At 53.7% G+C, this 7,003-nt stretch overlaps 1 long non-coding RNA gene across 2 annotated transcripts; it reads right to left on the reverse strand.

The window, feature by feature from the left end:
• Positions 1-689: 689 nt before the first annotated feature.
• Positions 690-6,430, reverse strand: LOC142603243 (uncharacterized). Of its 2 annotated transcripts, XR_012837133.1 has the most exons (4): positions 5,702-6,430; positions 2,972-3,145; positions 2,457-2,587; positions 690-1,114 (listed from the first exon to the last, which is right to left on the reverse strand). It is a non-coding gene; the product is annotated as an uncharacterized LOC142603243 (long non-coding RNA). The 2 variants fall into 2 exon arrangements; XR_012837132.1 differs by lacking the exon at positions 5,702-6,430 and having other exon boundaries at positions 2,972-5,360.
• Between the last annotated feature and the right edge of the window lie 573 nt (positions 6,431-7,003).

Consider the following 7,003-nt stretch of genomic DNA (forward strand, 5'->3'; position numbering starts at 1 on the left):
CGTCTGTCTGGCGTCGAGGTCCCTTAGGTGAGGGATACAGGTTTTCCACCCTGTGAGGATACGGGGAGCCGTCAGACCCCCCTGCACATACTGCGCTCCCCCAGCCCAGGTTTAAAGGGGGATTTGTTGGAAGCCCACAGAGACTAAACCAATCCTTGCAACAAGCGTTGCTTCGGAGAAGCGCGGGTGCACCTGACCGTTACTGCGAAGCGCAGAGGAGAAACGTCTTTACAGAACCAGGGCCCGCCTGCAGGGACTCTGCGATTTTCTAGGACTGGAAGAAGCAGCCATGGAACTGGAAGCCACATCCAAGGGTGCTCGGACAGGACATGTAGTGCGAACAGGGGAGGAGTTTTTAAGAAGCATAAAGGAAAAGGGAGCCTCTTGCTATCGCTCGAAACTTCACCAGCTCCTCATTTCAGAGCCAGAGCCCTGCCACCAGAAGAAAGCAGGGCACAGATTGATTGTAACTGCAGCATCCTTTCGATCATTTGCAGCGGAAGGTGTTTAGTATACTTGACCTTTTGTAAGGCAACAATAAGTACATTTTCTTCACACTTACTTCACAGCCTACGAGTCTATTAAAAAACAGACCAAACTCGAAGCAGTGATTTGCTGTGACATTTTGTTCCCCGAATAACACAATGCTCCACCTTTATGTCAGTTTTCCTGTGGTTTGCCGGGTCGAAAATCCATGTCTAGCCCATGGGAGGTGAGTCATTTCCCCGCGTGCTTCCACTCCTGCTGCAGCTGCAGCCCTCCTAGAGCCTAGATGATGAACATACATAAAGAAGAAACATACAGAAAGAACTATAATCATATATTACCATATTATCCAGTAATAAAAAAGGGAACGTGGTTGACAATAAGGGTATTCTTATTTAATCCCATGCAACCATGCTTAGTGATATTAGTGGTCTGAGCATTACTATCCATCGTCCCAGCTACAATTGATCTGACTTTCTGGTTACACACGTCGTTTGAAACGCATCACGGCTACGTCTTGGCACGGCACATGCAGCAGCAGGATCTCGGTGACTATTTCACAGAGCAGACCCTGAGCACAGCAGTTTGCTTCGGCTCCGAGCACAGGGTGATCCCAACTTAAAAACTTCTGAAGGATAAATTATTAGAAGTATCATTCCAGCAGAAACTCTGATGGTTATCATGAGATAATCACCACACATCTGTATTTGCAAGACACAGGGCATAGTCTGGTGCTTTCTGTTCCCGAGTGACATGATCTCATAACCACACGCCCCTGGAGCTGTACCGTGGCTGCTGTTAATGGAGCGCTTTATGGTGGGGGAAGTATGTGTGTCTATGCTGGAAGAACATGAAATTGGCAGCCCACAGCTGTAGTTTACGCAAAGCTGTTTGTTTCTTGCAAACAGATTTATTTTCCTTCAGTGGCAGGGACCCAGGAGACCCACTGTATAGCAGCATTACAGCGAACATCCTCCTGCAGAGCGGTAGCGGGGGAAGGATGGACCTTCCGGCGCAGGCAGAGTGCTCCCATGATGACTGTCCAAATGCGGAAGTGTAACGAATATGCAAGGCTAGGTAAGGTCAGGAAATCTTTTGCTGTATGAACGAAGTCCCTACTCCTTGCGTTGCAGAGGTTTCCAGGCACCCTGCTCTGGGGCTGGGCTAATAATTCTTCCCAAACGGAGGTGGTGCCATGTTGTTCGTTCCCTGGGTCTGTTTATAACTGTCCAGTTGTTCCTCACAAGCTGCGGCTCTAGCCCAATCCTCTGCCTTCTCCTAAGTGGCAAGCAAGATCAAAATGGTTCCTACCCTCCACCCAGAGATCTATTGATACAGACCCACAGACTAACTACGGAAGATACCCGTATCCAAAACATCCACCTGATACGACTTCAGTTACCGCACCTCTCCCCGTGTCAGACCCCAGCGTGGGGCAGGAAGGAGAACTGAGGACCAACACCCAAGCTCAAACTCTCTCAGGGCTCCTGCCGTCTCAGGTGTACGTGGGGCATCTCTCCACCCAGCCTGCCCCGCTGGTTCTCCTCAGCGAGGAAGGACAGCGCCTGCCCAGCGCCCATGCTGCAGCCGAGGCGGCAGCCTGAGCTTGCACAGATGTACCCAGCTCCTCTGATCTACCAGGCTGGTGTCCAGGCCCAGCAGAGCCGCGGTGCTCAGCACGGGCCGCAAAACCTCCTGGAAACGCACAGCAACACATAGGTAGTTTTCTACACCAAGCTCCAGTTCCTTTATGCTGCTCCTGGTACCTGTGCTGGCTGACCCCGGGCTGCGGGTGCCCTTGGAGCAGAGATGAACCTTTGGGGCCAGCTGCCTCATGGCAGGGAGGTCCCAAACTCTTCAGAGTTACTGGCGTCCTCTGCCTGCCCTGCAATTAAACAGCCCCCAACCATTTCTCTCCTCCCTGTTATTTCTTCTCCCCTACTCCCTCAGCCACTCCATCAGCTCCTCACCCTTTTATCCATCTCTTGTCTCCTCTGGAAGTTGCAGGCTTTTCTGTCCCCTTCCCGGGGAAAGCGCCGTGGGCTCCTTCCCCTTCCCATCTTCACACCCAGTTTATTCCTTCCACGTGCTGGGAAATGCGCTGGAGGAAGGAGGTTGAGAAAGCAGCAGAGCGCGGACCAAGCCATTTATACAGGAGAGAAATTAGGAGAGTATTTAGTTATTTGGCTTTTTTTCATTCCTGTTTTTCCTCCTCTTCCTTCGCCAGCAGCTGAGGGAGCACTGTAGAGGCTGCCTGACCCCTCTTCCTTGCTCCCATGCAAAGCTCTGACCTGCACTCCAGCACGCCTGGTCCTCCTCCCCTCTCGGAAACCCTGCTCGCAGTGGGATTTTTCCTCAAAGTAACACTGCAGCTCCGCTCGGGGTGCGGGCACCCGCAGCATCTCCTGCCGCACCCGGGCCCAGCCAAAGGCGACCCTTAACAGCATCACCGAGAAAGGTGCCCGTTTCACACGCTGCCACTTACCCGCTGCTCTGTTCCGTTTGTATTTCCACCTCGGAAGATCACAGCCTGCCTGGTTTGTCCGGCGTCCGCAGCCAAACCCAGCGTCTCCTCCGCCTGACGCACTTGGCTGCACAGGTTCGATGGACGGGGCTGGGGAATCTGGGGAGAGGCAGCCCGTCTGACACGATGGAGGAACTCATGGTGATGCGTAAGGAAAAGGGAAATCAAAGAATAAATTTGCCTTTTGGAGGGGGGCGGGGGGGGAAGGGAAAAAAAAAAAGCTCTGCAGTGAATATGCTAATTTTTTATTACAAGATCCAAATATTTCAAGCAACATTTCTTGTAATCATAGTTATTTACTAAGAGCAAAAGGAGAAAGAGACAGGAACACACAAAAATAGGTTTTTGTGGGAATCCTTAGGCATCCACCTCACTCTGCTCATGCGCTGGATAGCTCAGAGGAGCCCGGACCACGCGGGGGGTGAGTCTGTGCACCCCCAGCAGCCAGGGCCCCCTGCACCTCTGCAGCCAGCACCCTCCCTCCGAGGATGTGCTGACAAGCAGCGGCACGGAGGTTATTTAGCAGAGTATGGTCCTGAGGGGGGAAAAACCAGCACCACCAGAGAGGGGCACAGAGACTCGGATCAAAAACCGCAGAAAACACACTTGTGCGCTGGAGCTGAACATGAAGTTCGTTAACAGCACCACGCTTTTCACAGCAAAAAGCTTTAAATGCCACTTACGTACGTTTACAACGCCAGGGTTGTGTTATCGCTGGGTTGTCTGATTTGATTCAGGGGAACTAACAAATCTGGCTTACACATTTTTCAAAGATTGCCTAGGATGCCCAGCACCCTGGGTGGCCGCTCTTATTACAGTCACCGAAAACCAGAAAACAAACGGAACGTGCCCAGCAGCTCGGCATGGTGTATGGCGCTGAACGAGGGCCCGTTCCAGACTCCAGTGGCACACACACCGGTGCCGAGTCTCATCTGGGAAAGCCGCTGTGAATTCATCCTGCAACTTTTGCAGCTGAAATAATATGCCGACCTGTGTGAACCAAATCTTCACAGCGGGCACATTTTTTCTCCTACTGTTTCCAAACAAAAATCAAACGTGAATAGTAAGAAATTAGCCCATCTCTACTAATGACTGGCAGCATGAGAACATCAGCAACGTTTCAAGTGAAAATCTTTCTGGTGCACTGAATTAGGCTTTTCCTGGAGTGGAGCAAGAACCTTTGTGCTTGAAAAACTCACTTTCTGGTAAATCCACGGGCTATGGGGAGAAGCTGCCCTTTTTCCTTTTCTAATCCTCACTCAGTTTTTCATTTAGTCTTCCATGCCTTTTAATTACCAAATACGCTGTTAAATTAAGTAAGAACCCGGCTCAAAACTGAAACAAATCATTCTGTCAGCAAGACGACATGAGACTGGAGTATCAGTTTGTTGTAGGACTTATTCTATTACTGACCGCAGGTGGCTCCTCGCTGGAGCAGCTCGCTCCCCTCCTCTGCCTCCCCCCATCCCACGCCTGGCACGAGCATCCTTCAGAGCCGCAGGAAGGGCTGGGAGAAACCCTCACCCTGCTCCTGTCCCACGGTGGGCGTGCCGTGGTTTCTGTGGCACCGCTAAGCGTCATCGCGGGAGAGGGGGCTTTAAAAAGAAAGCTCAGTGCAAAGGGAGCAACACGCCATGTGGAGAAGGTAAATTGCCAAGAAGCACAACGCTGCTCGAGGCCACACTGCTCGCCCGCAAACAGGGGCTCGAGCTGGGCTCCCGCTGGTCCCCAGTCCCCACGAAAGGCAAACCCCAGTGCACCCCGAAGGGTGGAGAGGCACCTGCCGCTTCGTGCGCGCCTCCAGCCAAAGCACGTCTAAGACGTGTGGAAAAACCGTTCATACAGAAAAGTGAACTTTACTCACTGCCATGATGGGCTGTGAGGTTCAGCACAGCAAGTTTCCTCCCGGGCTGCTCTCCAGGGAAGCACCTTCGGCAGAGCCGCTCCTCCAGCAGCACTCTGCCAGCATCGCCACCGGGACAGCTTCCTCCGGCCGCTGGAGGTCCGCAGGGCCCTTGTGCGCAGAGGGGCTGTGGCACAGGCCAAGAGGGACCCGTGCCCAGACCACCTCAGCCCTGCCCACGAGGGACAGACGTCCTGGTAACCTGGAGCAAAAGGGTTCCCGTTCCCCAGGCGGGTGTTATGGGGGGAAGCAAAAAGCAAAGGCTCAGGGAAAAAGGAACTGTTGCATGGACACAGAGGTTGTTTGTGTAAGGTATTGTAAGAAAAAACAACATATAATGTTCTTGAATCATCAATAAGCCGGGAAAAGAATGGTAATAATTCTTTACCAATATGTTTGAAATTAACCCACTTTCCCAAAATTTTTCTGAAATTGTAGTATTTAATAAATATGTATACCTAATATTTCACACATAATATTGTAAACATATCTATGTAGTAGATGTGCGCAATCCTTCGCCCCTCACTGCGCTGCCCACCTGCCCACCATGGCTGCTGCCTCGGCCAGGCCATGACCTGCTGCTCCGCACCCCGGGAGGCCACAGGACCGCCACGGGCAGGGGCTGCGGGGGCCGCTCTCCTGCCCAGCCTCCCCCTCTGGATCCCCGCAGGGACACGTTTGCGACTCGGGCCGTGCAGTGGCACGAAGCCTGCGGGCTCTGGGTGCATTTAGGAACTGACTGTGTCATTGCTGAATGTCTCGGTGCAAATTCATGAATCATCTCTCACCAGAATGTGCTTCCAAGTAAGCAGGAATGTAGACTCGTTGACCTCCAGGGCTTTCCATAGAAACGGGAGGACCTGGACCAGCCGTGCTGCCGAAGCACAGTGGGGAGAGTGTCCAGGCAGGCTGCCGGCGGGCCAAGGCTCGGGCGATGGAAAATCCACAGTGGGAAGGAAACAACAGAGCGTCTGGTATTTTGAAACGCGGCTATAGTTTTCCTGTGTGCTCTGGCTATGAGTCACTAGCGACAGGCTGAGAAATTCCTGTGCTAAGCTGATGTCCTCGCCGCAGCGTGCTGTGCCCTCGGGGCCGAGCCATGGGGTGCAGCTCAGGGAGGAGACCTGGGAGAGGTCCTGGGGTCAGCCGGGGTCCCCCCCGGGACAGAGCACGGCCCTGCTGTGGGATCCCACCCCCCGAATGCAACACCAGGAGGTTGTTCAGGAGATATGTCCCCGCTCAGACAGGTCCTGCGGAGGTGCCTGTGCAAGGGGACGTTCAGCAGAGGCGATCAGGCTGCAGGAAGCCTCACGCCTCCCTAAGCCCAGCGGACGAGGGTGTTTTGCCCCAGGCAGCCACGTGCACTGAGCCAGCCTTGGGCCAGGCCAGGAGGAGCAGGAGAGCACAAAGTGCTTTTTCCCAGAAAGAAGAGAGGCCCAAAGGAGGTATTTCAGCAGCAATAGCACTGCTGCTTGGTGCCAGCCAGGCACCTTCCCTGGGAGGTCTCTCCCGTCCGCACTGGGAGCGGGGCAGGGGTACGACAGGGAATCACCTCCCGGCAAGCAGCTGCCTGCAGGAGGGGGGCTGTGGACACTCCCCTCCCACTGTGGCCAGGCACCAGGAGAAGAAAGCAAATTGCAATGGAGCAGGGTATTTTCTTTCCGTTAAAAGGCCAGCAGCACCGCAAGCTGCTGTTTGCATATAAAAACGTCAGTACGGAGGCAAAGGAGTAAACTAATGGTAACATCTGCTCCACGGAGCCCTTTGCAGAGTGACCATGCGTGCAGGGGCAGCAGCCAGCTCGTGATTTGGGGGGGACAGCGGGGCAGAAGGTTACATTCGGCATCCTCGCAGTCCTCAGCACCGCCTGCAAGCGAAGGGGTGTAACACCGCGGGAGCAATGGCCCGTCCCTCAGCAGCCTCCAGTAACTCAAACAGGGAGAAACACACAAAACCACCCTTGGAAACCTTTTGTGTCAGTTCCAAGGCGCTGAGCAGGGAAAATGCTCAGGGAAGGCGTGTGCGGGCCCTTCTCGTGCACGAAGGGCAGAGGATCCAGCCTGGGACTGGTATTTGCCTGGTGAATCGCT

This window comes from Balearica regulorum, chromosome 10 (assembly GCF_011004875.1).
Source record: "Balearica regulorum gibbericeps isolate bBalReg1 chromosome 10, bBalReg1.pri, whole genome shotgun sequence".
In the NCBI taxonomy this organism is placed as follows: domain Eukaryota; kingdom Metazoa; phylum Chordata; class Aves; order Gruiformes; family Gruidae; genus Balearica; species Balearica regulorum.